The following is a 14,222-nucleotide window of genomic DNA, read 5'->3' as shown; positions in this document are numbered from 1 at the left end:
CATGTAGCTGTCCAGTTTTCCCAGCACCACTTCTTGAAGGGACTGTCTTTTCTCCATTATATATCTTTGCCTCCTTTGTCATAGATTAGTTCACCATAGGTGCATGGATTTATATCTGGGCTTTCTATCTTGTTCCATTTATCTATGTTTCTGTTTCTGTGCCAGTACCATATTGTCTTGATTACTGTAGCTTTGTAGTATTGTCTGAAGTTGGGGAGTCTGATTCCTCCAGCTCCATTTTTTTCCCTCAAGACTGCTTTGGCTATTCAGGGTCTTTTGTGTCTCCATACAAATTTTTAGATATTTTGTTCTACTTCCGTAAAAAATGCCATTGGTAATTAGATAGGGATTGCATTGAATCTGTAGATTGCTTTGGGTTGTATACTCTTTTTTACAGTATTGATTCTTCCAATCCAAGAACATGGTATATCTCTCCATCTGTTGTTATCATCTCTAATTTCTTTCATCAGTGTCTTATAGTTTTCTGCATACAGGTCTTTTGTCTCCCTAGGTAGGTTTATTTCTAGGTATTTTATTCTTTTTGTTGCAATGGTAAATGGGAGTGTTTCCATGATTTCTCTTTCAGATTTTTCATCATTAGTGTATAGGAATGCAAGAGATTTCTGTGGATTAATTTTGTATCCTGCAACTTTACCAAATTCATTGGTTAGCTCTACTAGTTTTCTGGTGGCATTTTTAGGATTCTCTATGTATAGTATCATGTCATCTGCAAACAGTGACAGTTTTACTTCTTCTTTTCCGATTTGTATTCCTTTTATTTTTTTCTTGCCTGATTGCTGTGGCTAGGACTTCCAAAACTATGTTGAATAACAGTGGTGAGAGTGGACATCCTTGTCTCATTCCTGATCTTAGATGAAATACTTTCCATTTTTCACCATTGATAAAGATGTTTGCTGTGCGTTTGTCATATATGGCCTTTATTATGTTGAAGTAGGTTCCCTTTATGCCCACCTTCTGGAGAGTTTTTATCATAAATGGGTGTTGAATTTTGTCAAAAGCTTTTTCTGCATCTATTGAGGTGATCATCTGGTTTTTATTCTTCAATTTTTTAATATGGTGTATCACATTGATTTTGCATATATTGAAGAATCCTTGCATCCCTGGGATAAATCCCACTTGATCATGGTGTATGATCCTTTTAATTTGTTCTTGCATTCTGTTTGCTAGTATTTTGTTGAGGATTTCTGCATCTATATTCATCAATGATATTGGTCTGTAATTTTCTTTTTTGTAGTATCTTTGTCTGGTTTTGGTATCAGGGTGATGGTGGCCTCATAGAATGAGTTTGGGAGTGTTGCTTCCTCTGAAATTTTTTGGAAGAGGTTGAGAAGGATGGGTGTTAGCTCTTCTCTAAATGTTTGATAGAATTCACCTGTGAAGCCATCTGGTCCTGGACTTTTGTTTGTTGGAAGATTTTTAATCACAGTTTCAATTTCATTACTTGTGATTGGTTTGTTCATAATTTCTGTTTCTTCCTGGTTCAGTCTTGGAAGGTTATACCTTCCTAAGAATTTGTCCATTTCTTCCAGGTTGTGCATTTATTGGCATACAGTTGCTTGTAGTAGTCTCTTAGGATGCTTTGTAGTTCTGCAGTGTCTGTTGTAACTTCTCCTTTTTCATTTCTAATTTTATTGATTTGAGTCCTCTCCCTCTTTTTCTTGATGAGTCTGGCTAATGGTTTATCAATTTTGTTTATCTTCTCAAAGAACCAGCTTTTAGTTTTATTGATCTTTGCTATTGTTTTCTTTGTTTCTATTTCATTTATTTGCTCTGATCTTTATGATTTCTTTCCTTATGCTAACTCTGGGTTTTGTTTGTTCTTTTTCTAGTTCTTTTAGGTGTAAGGTTAGAATGTTTTTGAGATTTTTCTTGTTTCTTGAGGTAGGCTTGTATAACTATAATCTTCTCTCTTAGAACTGCTTCTGCTGCATCCCATAGGTTTTGTATCATCATGTTTTCATTGTCATTTGTCTCTAGGTATTTTTTGATTTCTTCAGTGATGTCTTGGTTATTTAGTAACGTATTGTTTAGCCTCCATGTGTTTGTGTTTTGTACGTTTTTTTCCCTGTAATTCATTTCTAACCTCATAGTGTTGTGGTCAGAAAAGATGCTTGATATGATGTCAGTTTTCTTAAATTTACCAAGGCTTGATTTGTGACCCAAGGTGTGATCTATCCTGGAGAATGTTGCATGCGCACTTGAGAAGAACATGTAATCTGCTGTTTTTAGATGGAATGTCCTATAAATATCAATTAAATCTATCTGGCCTATCATGTCATTTAAAGCTTCTGTTTCCTTATTTATTTTCATTTTGGATGATCTGCCCATTGGTATAAGTGAGGTGTTAAAATCCCCCACTATTATTGTGTTACTGTCGATTTGCTATTTTATAGCTGTTAGCAGTTACCTTATGTATTGAGGTGCTCCTATGTTGGGTGCATAAATATTTATAATTGTTATATCTTCTTCTTGGGTTGATCCCTTGATCATTATGTAGTGTCCTTCTTTGTCTCTTGTAACAGTCTTTATTTTAAAGTCTCTTTTATCTGATATGAGTATAGCTACTCCAGGTTTCTTTTGATTTCCATTTGCATGGAATATCTTTTTCCATCCCCTCACTTTCAGTCTGTATGTGTCCCTAGGTCTGAAGTGAGTCTCTTGTAGAGACTTGTCTTGTTTTTGGGTCTTGTTTTTGTATCCATTCAGCAAGCCTATTTTTTTTGGTTGGAGCATTTAATCCATTCACGTTTATGGTAATTATCGATATGTATGTTCCAATGACCATTTTCTTAATCGTTTTGGGTTTGTTTTTGTAGGTCCTTTTCTTCTCTTGTGTTTCCCACTTAGAGAAGTTCCTTTAGCATTTGTTGTAGAGCTGGTTTGGTGGTGCTGAATTCTCTTAGCTTTTGCTTGTCTGTAAAGCTTTTGATTTCTCCATCGAATCTGAATGAGATCCTTGCCGGGTAGAGTAATCTTGGTTGTAGGTTCTCCCCTTTCATATTTAAATATATCATGCCACTCCCTTCTGACTTGTGAAGTTTCTGCTGAGAAATCAGCTGTTAACCTTATGGGCATTCCCTTGTATGTTATTTGTCATTTTTCCCTTGCTGCTTTCAATAATTTTTCTTTGTCTTTAATTTTTGCCAGTTTGATTACTATGTGTCTTGGCGTGTTTCTCCTTGAGTTTATCCTATATGGGACTTGCTGTGCTTCTGGACTTGGGTGGCTATTTCCTTTCCCATGTTAGGGAAGTTTTCAACTATAATCTCTTCAAATATTTTCTCTCATCCTTTCTCTCTCTCTTTTCCTTCTGGGACCCCTATAATGCGAATGTTGTGTCATTTAATGTTGTCCCAGAGGTCTCTTAGGCTGTCTTCATTTCTTTTCATTCTTTTTTCGTTAGTCTGTTCAGCAGCAGTGAATTCCACCATTCTGTCTTCCAGATCACTTATCCATTCTTCTGCCTCAGTTATTCTGCTATTGATTTCTTCTAGTGTAGTCTTCATTTCAGTTATTGTATTGTTCATCTGTTTGTTCTTTAGTTCTTCTAGGTTTTGTTAAACATATCTTGCATCTTCTTGATCTTTGCCTCTATTCTTTTTCCGAGGTCCTGGATCATCTTCACTATCATTATTCTGAATTCTTTTTCTTGAAGTTTGTCTATCTCCACTTCATTTAGTTGTTTTTCTGGGGTTTTATCTTGTTCCTTCATCTGAGACATAGCTCTGTGCCTTTTCATCTTGTCTATCTTTCTGTGAATGTGGTTTTTGTTCCACAGGCTGCAGGATTGTAGTTCTTCTTGCTTCTGCTGTCTACCCTCTGGTGGATGAGGCTATCTAAGAGGCTTGATGGGAGGGACTGGTGGTGGGTAGAGCTGACTGTTGCTCTTGTGGGAAGAGCTCAGTAAAACTTTAATCCACTTGACTGTTGATGGATGGGGCTGGGTTCCCTCCCTGTTGGTTGTTTGCTGTGAGGCAACCCAACACTGCAGCATACCTGGTGTCTTTGGTGGGGCTAATGACAGACTCTGGGAGGGCTCACGCCAAGCAGTACTTCCCAGAACTTCTGCTGCCAGTGTCCTTGTCCCCACGGTGAAACAGAGCCACCCCCTGCCTCTGCAGGAGACCCTCCAACACTAGCAGGTAGGTCTGGTTCAGTCTCCGCCGGGGTTACTGCTCCTTCCCCTGGGTCCCGATGCGCACATTACTTTGTGTGTGCCCTCCAAGAGTGGAGTCTCTGTTTCCCCCAGTCTTGTCAAAGTCCTGCAGTCAATTCCCACTAGGCTTCAAAGTCTGATTCTCTAGGAATTCCTCTTCCTGTTGCCAGACCCCCAGGTTGGGATGCCTGACATGGGGCTCAGAACCTTCACTCCAGTGGGTGGACTTCTGTGGTATAAATGTTCACCAGTCTGTGAGTCACCCACCCACCAGTTACGGGATTTTATCTTACTGTGATTGCGCCCCTCCTACCATCTCATCGTGGCTTCTCCTTTGCCTTTGGATGTGGGGTATCTTTTTTGGTGAGTTCCAGTGTCTTCCTGTCGATGATTGTCCAGCAGCTAGTTGTGATTCTGGTGTTTTCGCAAGAGGAAATGAGAGCACATCCTTCTACTCCGCCATCATGGTTCCTCTCTATGTAATCTTTTTTGCTTAGTTTTGTGAAATCAGTTTCCCTTAGACTCTTTAAAATTTCTTACCCATTTTAGCTGTATGCTTTAAAGTTTTCAGTTACCTGTACTTGTCAAAGTCATTTTCCATGAATCTTCCTGAAGATGAAGAAGCTGATGCTTTGCAAAACATAACTGTCTATGAATGGCAACCGGCTTAAAAACGCAAGGTTAGAGATATAATTACAATGTTTTTTACAAAGGAGCTTAACCAAGATGTTGTGACATGCAACATTTTAAGATAACACCTAGAATTATGACAACATATCAGGGCATAGCAGATTTTAGGAATTTCATATAAATTTTGGAATATCTATATTAATGACATTTACTTATATAACCTAAAGTTCATCTCCAATCAGTTGAGAATGTTTCTCAAGTAATTTTAACATACCAAATAAGCCTAATTAGTTTTACATTCCTCTCTGATATGTCTCAGGGTTCCTTTGAAGCAAGCACATCTCAGAGTTAGCTGGAGGTTAAAAGAAGTTTAGTTAGAATTTGATATTTGGGAAGTTTGTTAAATATATCAGAAAGGTTTTAAAACACATGAGGTCACTCTGAAATATTACTTATTCACTTAACTAAAGGCTTTAAGAAAGTTTTCAAAAAAATTACTTAAAGGCACAGAAACTCACACAATCTGTTATCAAGAGCAACACTCCAAGAAAACCTTCTTCCCTTAACAGAGAGAAAATTAAACTCCAGTCTTGTACCAGCTTACTTTTTTTTTTCTTTTTTTGCGGTATGCGGGCCCCTCTCACTGTTGTGGCCTCTCCCGTTGCAGAGCACATGCTCCGTTCACACAGGCTCAGCGGCCATGGCTCACAGACCCAGCCGCTCCGCGGCATGTGGGATCCTCCCAGACCAGGGCACGAACCCGTGTCCCCTGCATTAGCAGGTGAACTCTCAACCACTGCGCCACCAGGGAAGCCCCCAGCTTACTTTTAACAACAAAATCTGCTTACTAAATTGAATTAAATCTAAATTTGGTCAATTCTATCCATGCACAAACCGTTTTTCTTAGGATTCCTTTTCCACAAAACTTCCATCACTTTCTGTATCCAAATAGTTTGTCCCTTATTTTTCCCATCTAGAGACAACCAGCTCTAAGACAAAATTACTTTTCCCTTAATGAAATGTAATTCCATCCTTTATACCTCCTTTTTTAAAACACACATCTTACTTTCCTACTGTATACTGAAATGTATTTCTTTATTATTTCCAGTAGCCTTAGCTACATGATTAAGATAGAATCCTCAACTCTTAAAATCTTAGTTTCCAGTGAAAACTAAGAAATAAGCAATTATGAACTGTGTTCTACATTAGCATTCAATAGATTGGCAAACATAAATACCAATAATAATTTCTAAATATAGGTGCTTTCTTATAGAGAATATCTAAGGGTGGGACCAAACATATTCATCGATAGTTCTGAACACTTTTAGTTTTTCCAAAAAGGGAAGCCAATGTCAGGTAATATTTCAATATTTCTTTTTTGGGAGGGAATGACCTAGTTATTAAACTTCCATCATTTAACTCAATTTGGCATAACTCTAAGATTTCAATTTACCAAATATCTGGAGTTATTATGTTTAAGTACACATGTCTAAAACATCATTTCTAAACAATTCACCCAAAAACTCTTGCCTCATTTGCATTCAATTTACTTATAAGAATTTTATCACAATAATTTAATTTTCTTGCTGACAGATTTGCAACAGATATAACAAGGTCTTGTTTGTTATTTCTATTAAATCCAAGTATAATAAAAGTATTATACTTAATGTTCATGATTCTAAAGACATTTCTACATTAGATCAGCAAACTTAAACTAACCTTAATACCAGATATCAACTTAATATTGAATAATTCCCAGTTCACATGAACCTGAAAGCCATTTTGTCTAGCTACTTTTATATTTAATTTGTAAGTGCTTGCTTACTTTTAAGTCAGTTAAGTAGAGCTCTTTATAGATTCAATTTTGATAATATTTTCCAGAGGTAGATATATTTCATATGTATAATGTGTTCAGACATATAAACAGACAACACTAGAGCTCTCATGGTTCACTTGAAAAAACTCAGTTATGGGACTTCCCTTGTGGTGCACTGATTAAGAATCCACCTGCCTATGCAGGGGATATGGGTTCGAGCCCTGGTCCAGGAAGATCCCACATGCTTCAGGGCACCTAAGCCCATGCACCACAACTACTGAGCCTGTGCTCTAGAGCCCACGAGCCACAACTACTGAAGCCCGCACACCTAGAACCCGTGCTCTGCAACAAGAGAAGCCACCACAATGAGAAGCCCACGCACCGCAATGAAGAGTAGTCCCCACTTGTTGCAACTAGAGAAAGCCAGCGTGCAGCAATGAAGACCCAGCACAGCCAAAAATAAATACATTTAAAAAATAAAAATTTAAAAATAAATTTAAAAACTCAGTTATGAATCAGGTATTACAATATAAACTTACTAGTTTACAAAGGAGTAAACGTTGCTTGCTCAGATGATAAAGGCTTTACTATTTGTTCTTGATAAACCCTTAGAAGGCTTATGAACTAAACTTTGGCTGATGAAGCCTTCAGTCCAAGGATCACACGTTGATTATATAAGCTCCTAAGAGCCCAGGTAGATCATCTACATCTCAAAGGCACAGGAAGGGTAAAAACAACTTCTCCCAGAAAGGCCCTTCTCTAAGGATCAGAATTTAAAGAGATATTTTTCCAAGCTAGATTTTTCTAATTGCATATATAAGGAAAGGAATCTGTTTTGGAGTTTCAAAAGAGTTTCATCTTGGGTTTCCCTGGTGACGCAGTGGTTGAGAGTCCGCCTGCTGATGCAGGGGACACGGGTTCGTGCCCTGGTCCGGGAAGATCCCACATGCCACGGAGTGGCTGGGCCCGTGAGCCATGGCTGCTTAGCCTGTGTGTGCGGAGCCTGTGCTCTGCAACGGGAGAGGCCACAGCAGTGAGAGGCCCGCGTACCGCAAAAAAAAAAAAAAAAAAAGAGTTTCATCTTAACCAGTTTTTCTCTAGAGTCTAAAGAGTATTGTGGCCACACAATGTTACAATAAAATACCATCTTTCTCTTAGTCATCGTTTCATAACAAAAATCTTTCCCATTTCAAAAGACAAAAGATAGACACGAAACACAAATTCACAAACCAGACTGGTCACAAACCCAAACCCTCCTCAAGCCCGTGGAGAGACCAATTTGGAATCTCACCTTTTTTGCTCCCTTAAAGAATTGACACTCTATGGCAGGGAAGACTGACACTCATCAAGGTCAAAGGGCAGCGAGCTGCCACAGAACAGGTAAGAGAGATTGGCTGGTGCTAGCTCCAGCAGATTTACCCAGATCTAGAGCCCATCAGCTCTTAAAGTTGCAAGTTTCATTTCTATCAACCTGAAGTAAAAAGGCAGCTGGTGTCAGGCAGGAAAGAGACCAGGAGAGTCTAAAAAATTGGCTTAGTCAGCGGCCAAGACCTCCCCAGAAATTTCCCCACGAAGGCCAGCTAGCCACAAGCAACTGACTCATCACTACTGTCCTGGTGCATGGCTGTGGCTGGTGGCCTTACTCCAGGAAGCCCAGAGGACCCAAATATCATGAGAGTTCAGCTCCACATTGGGTGCCAAAACATCTGTTACCGAATCAGATCCAGCTGCTCGCCACTCGAAAATCAATACACGAGAGAGAGATGTTGGTAGAAAGGAAAGCCGCTTTTCATCAGAATGCTAGCTATCTGGGTAGATGGTGGACTCAGTGTCCCCCAAAACCCACCTCCAAAGATTCTGCTTGACCATGAAAGTTTTTAAAGGGTAAAAGGGTGTAATCTCAGTTAATCACTGAGCTAGGGGATCAGAATGGTCACCATGCCCCTCTGTATGCAGGCTCTTCTGCAGGCTTATAGACTTCTTGTGATTTTTCTTTAGATGCTATCTTGTTCACGCAGCTTTTTCACAAGATTACTGAAGGGAAAGCCAAGGAAGAGATTTCATCATCTGTTAATTGCTTATTCTTCATTTCTACTTCTTTGATCTATGGAAAGAGCTAACAGATTAGGAAGGTATTATGTGATCCAAAGATTTGAAAGGTGTGCTAGGGCTGGAGATGCGTAGAATATGGAGGTGCTTTGTTTAAGGTTAGGGACAGGACAAGAGGTGTCTCCTGCAGAGAGCTCTTTCCTGCCAAAAGCTGCTTACGGTATGCCTGGGTCTTGGACAGACTGAAAGCTGAACATGAGCATGTTATCACCATTGACATCTCCCTGTGGGAATTCGAGAACAGCAAGTACTATGTGACCATCATTGATGCCCCAGGACACAGAGACTTTGTCAAAAACATGATTACAGGCACATCCCAGGCCGACTGTGCTGTCCTGATTGTTGCTGCTGGTGGTGTGAATTTGAAGCAGGTATCTCCAAGAATATGCCCTTCTGGCTAACACTCTGGGCGTGAAAGAACTAATTGCCGGAGTTAACAAAATGGATTCCACTGGTCACCTTACAGCCAGAAGAGATACAAGAAAATTATTAAGGAATTTAGCACGTACATTAAGAAAATTGGCTACAACTGTGACACAGTAGAATTTGTGCCAATTTCTGGCTGGAATGGTGGAACCATGCTGGAGCCAAGTGCTAGCGTGCCATGGTTCAAGGGATGGAAAATCATCTGTAAAGTTGTCAATACCAGTGGAACCACACTGCTTGAAGCTCTGGATTGCATCTTGCCACCAACTTGTCCAACTGACAAGTCCTTGCATCTGCCCCTCCAGGATGTCTACAAAATTGGTGTTACTGGTACTGTCCCTTTGGGTCGAGTGGAGACTTGCGTTCTCAAACCTGGCATGGTGGTCACCTTTGCTCCAGTCATTGTTAGAACTGAAGTAAAGTCTGTTGAAATGCACCATTAAGTTTTGAGTAAAGCCCTTCCGGGGGACAATGTGGGCTTCAATGTCAAGAGCATGTCTGTCAACTATGTTTGTCATGGCAATGTGGCTTGTGACAGCAAAAATGACCCACCGGTGGAAACATCTGGCTTCACAGCTCAAGCGATTATCTTGAACCATCCAGGACAAATCAGCATTGGATATTCACCTGTGCTGGACTGTCACACAGCTCACATTGCTTACAGGTTTGCTGAGCTGAAAGAGAAGATTGATCATCAGTCTGGAAAAACAAGCTGGAAGATGTCCCCAAATTCTTGAAATCTGGTGATGTTGCCATTGTTGATATGCTTCTTGGCAAGCCCATGTGTGTTGTGAACCTCTATCACTATCCTTCTTGTTCATTTGCTGTTCATGACATGAGATAAACAGTAACTGTGGATGTCATCAAAGCAGCAGACGAGAAGGCAGCTGGAGTTGACAAGGCACCAGGTCTGCCCAGAAGGTTCAGAAAGCTAAATGAATATTATCCCCAATACCCTCTTTCTTTTAAATTAAAATATAGTTGAACTACAACTTTGCATTAGTTTCAGGTATACAGTCAATTGATTCAGATAAATATATATGCCATACAGTAGTCCTTGTTGGTTATCTACTTTATATATAGTGCTGTGTATATCTTAATCCCCCAATCGTAATTTATACCTGTCCCCCCACATCCCCTTTAGTAACCCTAAATTTTTCTGTGTCTGTGGGTCTATTTTTGTTTTGTATCTTTTTTTAAAGATTTTTAAAATATAAGTGATATTATATGATATTTGTCTCTGTCTGGCTTACTTCACTTAGTATGATAAGCACTAGATCCATCCATGTTGCTGAAAATGGCATTATTTCATTCTTTTTTTTTGACCAAGTAATATTTCATTGTATGTATATACACCACATCTTCTTTGTTCATTTATCTATTGATGGACATTTAGGTTGATTCCATGTCTTGGCTATTGTAAATAGTGCTGCTATGAACATTGGGGTGCATGTATCTTTTTCAATTATGGTTTTCTCCAAATAGATGACCAGGACTGCAGGATCACGTAGTAGTTCTATTTATAGTTTTAAAGAATCTCCATATTGTTCTCCATAGTGGCTGCACCAATTTACACACCCACCAACAGTGTAGGAGGGTTCCTTTCTCTCCACCCCCTCTCTAGCATTTGTTATTTGCAGACATTTTAATAATGGAAATTCTGACTGGTGTGAGGTGATACCTCATTGTAGTTTTGATTTGCATTTCTCTAATAATCAGCCATGCTAAGAATCTTTTCATGTGCCTTTTGGAATCTGTATGTTTTCTTTGGAGAGATATCTTCATAGATCTTTTGCCCATTTTTGATGAGGCTGTTTGCCTTTTGATACTGAGTTGTATGAGCTGTTTGTATATTTTGGAGATGAATCCCTTGTCAGTCACATCAACTGTAAATATTTTCTGCCATTCTGTATGTTGTCTTTTCATTTGTTTACAGTTTCTGTTGCTGTGTAAAAGCTTTTAAGTTTAATTAGTCCCCATTTCTTTATTTTTGTTTTCTTTCATTACTCTAGGAGAAAGATCCAAGAAGATACTCCAGCAATTTTTGTCAAAGGGTGTTCTGCCTTTGTTTTCCTCTAGGAGTTTTACAGTAACTGGTTTTATATTTAGGTCTTTAATCCATTTTGAGTCTATTTTTATATATGGTGTTAGAGGATGTTCTAATTTCATTCTTTTACATCTAGCAGTTCTGTTTTCCTAGTACCATTTATTGAAGAGAATATCTTTTCTCCATTGTATATGCTTCCCTTTTTGTTGTATATTAATTGACCATAGGTGCATGGGTTTATTTCTGGGCCTTCCTCTTCCATTGATCTATATGTCTGTTTTTGTGCCAGTACCATACTGTTTTGATTACTGTAGCTTTGTAGTATAGTCTGAAATCAGGGCACCTGATTCCTCCAGCTCGGTTTTTCTTTCTCAAGATTGCTTTGGCTATTTGGAGTCTTTTGTGTCTCCATACAAATTTTTTTTCTAGTTCTGTGTAAAATGCCATTGGTAGTTTGATAGGGATTGCAATGAATATGTAGATTGCTTTGGGTAGTATAGTCATTTTGACAATATTGATTCCTCCAGTTCAATAGCATGCTATATTTCCATCTGTTTGTGTTGTATTCAATTTTTTATCAGCATCTTACAGTTTTTGGAGTACAGGTCTTTTGCCTCCTTAGGTGTGATTATTCCTAGGTATTTTATTGGTTTTGATGAGACGGTAAATGGGATCGTTTCCTTAATTTCTCTTTCTGATCTTTCATTGTTACTGTATAGAAATGCAACAGATTTCTGTGTATTAATTTTTCTATCCTGAAACTTTACCAAATTCATTGATGAGCTTTGGTAGTTTTCTGGTAGCATCTTTAGGATTTTCTATGTATAGTATCATGTCATCTGCAAACAGTGACAGTTTTACTTCTTCCTTTCCAATTTGGGTTCCTTTTATTTTTCTTCTCTGATTGCTGTGGCTAGACCTTACAAAACTGTTGAATAAAGGTGGCAACAGCTGGCATCCTTGTCTTGTTACTGATCTTAGATGAAATGCTTTCAGCTTTTCACCACTGAGTATGATGTTAACTGTGGGTTTGTCATATATGGCCTTTATTATGTTAAGGAAGCTTCCCTCTATGCCCACTTTCTGGAGAGTTTTTATCATAAATATGTGTTAACTTTTGTCAAAAGCTTTTTCTGCATCTACTGAGATGATTAAATGGTTTTTATTATTCAATTTGTTAATGTGGTATATTACACTGATTGATTTGCAGATACTGAAAAATCCTTGCATCACTGGGATAAATCCCTCTCAATCATGATTCTTTTAATGTATTGCTGGATTTGTTTTGCTAGTATTGTTTGAGGATGTTTGCCTTTATATTCATCAGGGATATTGGCCTGTAGTTTTCTTTTTTTGTAGTATCTTTGTCCAGTTTTAGTATCAGGGTGATGGTGGCCTCATAGAATGAGTTTGGAAGTGTTCCTTCCTCTGCAATTCTTTGGAATAGTTTCAGAAGGATAGGCATAACCTTTTCTCTAAATATTTGGTAGAATTTGCCTGTGAAGCCATCTGGTCCTGAACTTTTGTTTGTTGGGACTTTTAAAATCACAGATTCAATTTCAGTACTTGTAATTGGTCTGTTCATATTATCTATTTCATCCTGTTTCAGTCTTGGGAGACTGTACCTTTCTAAGAATGTATCCATTTCTTCTAGGTTGTCCATTTTATTGGCATATAGTTAGTTGTTGTAGTCTCTTGTGATCCTTTGTATTTCTGTGTTGTCAGTTGTAATTTCTCCTTTCTCATTTCTAATTTTATTCATTTGAATCCTCTCCCTTTTCTTGTTGATGAGTCTGGCTAAAGATTAATCCATTTTGTTTCTCTTTTCAAAGAACCAGCTTTTCGTTTCATTGATTTTTGCTTTTCTTTTTGTTTCTATTTCATTTATTTCTGCTTGATCTTTATGATTTCCTCCTACTAACTTTGGGTTTTGTTTGTTCCTCTTCGTTTTATTTATTTATTTACATCTTTATTGGAGTATAATTGCTTTACAATGGTGTGTTAGTTTCTGCTTTATAACAAAGTGAATCAGTTATACATATACATATGTTCCCATATCTCTTCCCTCTTGCGTCTCCCTCCCTCCCACCCTCCCTATCCCACCCTCCCTATCCCACCCTCCAGGCAGTCACAAAGCACCGAGCTGATCTCCCTGTGCTATGCGGCTGCTTCCCACTAGCTATCTACCTTACGTTTGGTAGTGTATATATGTCCATGACTCTCTCTCACTTTGTCACAGCTTACCTTTCCCCCTCCCCATATCCTCAAGTCCATTCTCTAGTAGGTCTGTGTCTTTATTCCTGTCTTACCCCTAGGTGCTTCATGACATTTTTTTCCTTAAATTCCATATATATGTGTTAGGATACAGTATTTGTCTTTCTCTTTCTGACCTACTTCACTCTGTATGACAGACTCTAGGTCTATCCACCTCATTACAAATAGCTCAATGTCGTTTCTTTTTATGGCTGAGTAATATTCCATTGTATATATGTGCCACATCTTCTTTATCCATTCATCCAATGATGGACACTTAGGTTGTTTCCATCTCTGGGCTATTGTAAATAGAGCTGCAGTGAACATTGTGGTACATGACTATTTTTGAATTATGGTTTTCTCAGGGTATATGCCCAGTAGTGGGATTGCTGGGTCATATGGTAGTTCTATTTATAGTTTTTTAAGGAACCTCCATACTGTTCTCCACAGTGGCTGTATCAATTTACATTCCCACCTACAGTGCAAGAGGGTTCCCTTTTCTCCACACCCTCTCTAGCATTTATTGTTTCTAGATTTTTTGATGATGGCCATTCTGACTAGTGAGAGATGATATCTCATCGTAGTTTTTATATGGATTTCTCTAATGATTAATGATGTCGAGCATCCTTTCATGTATTTGTTGGCAGTCTGTATATCTTCTTTGGAGAAATGTCTGTTTAGGTCTTCTGCCCATTTTTGGATTGGGTTGTTTGTTTTTTTGTTATTGAACTGCATGTGCTGCTTATAAATTTTGGAGATTAATC

At 38.4% G+C, this 14,222-nt stretch overlaps 1 protein-coding gene and 1 pseudogene across 2 annotated transcripts in view; one reads left to right on the top strand and one right to left on the bottom strand.

Annotated features, from left to right (window-relative positions):
* Nucleotides 1-2,531: 2,531 nt before the first annotated feature.
* Nucleotides 2,532-14,222, bottom strand: part of IL1R1 (interleukin 1 receptor type 1) — a 178,887-nt gene continuing 167,196 nt past the window's right edge. The window contains exon 10 of the transcript XR_014326645.1: nt 2,532-2,595. The gene's annotated coding sequence lies outside the window, so the exon portion shown is untranslated. The remainder of the gene's footprint in view (nt 2,596-14,222) is intronic.
* On the top strand, nt 4,829-10,097 carry LOC309969427 (elongation factor 1-alpha 1-like; annotated as a pseudogene). The gene is made up of 3 exons: nt 4,829-4,857; nt 7,934-8,003; nt 8,831-10,097. The product of its transcript is annotated as an elongation factor 1-alpha 1-like (transcript).

This window comes from Leucopleurus acutus (genome assembly GCF_964270905.1).
Source record: "Leucopleurus acutus genome assembly, chromosome: 12".
NCBI classification, from domain to species: domain Eukaryota; kingdom Metazoa; phylum Chordata; class Mammalia; order Artiodactyla; family Delphinidae; genus Leucopleurus; species Leucopleurus acutus.
The sequence above is the reverse complement of the archived record's forward strand: the minus strand, read 5'-3'. Positions and strand labels throughout refer to the sequence as shown.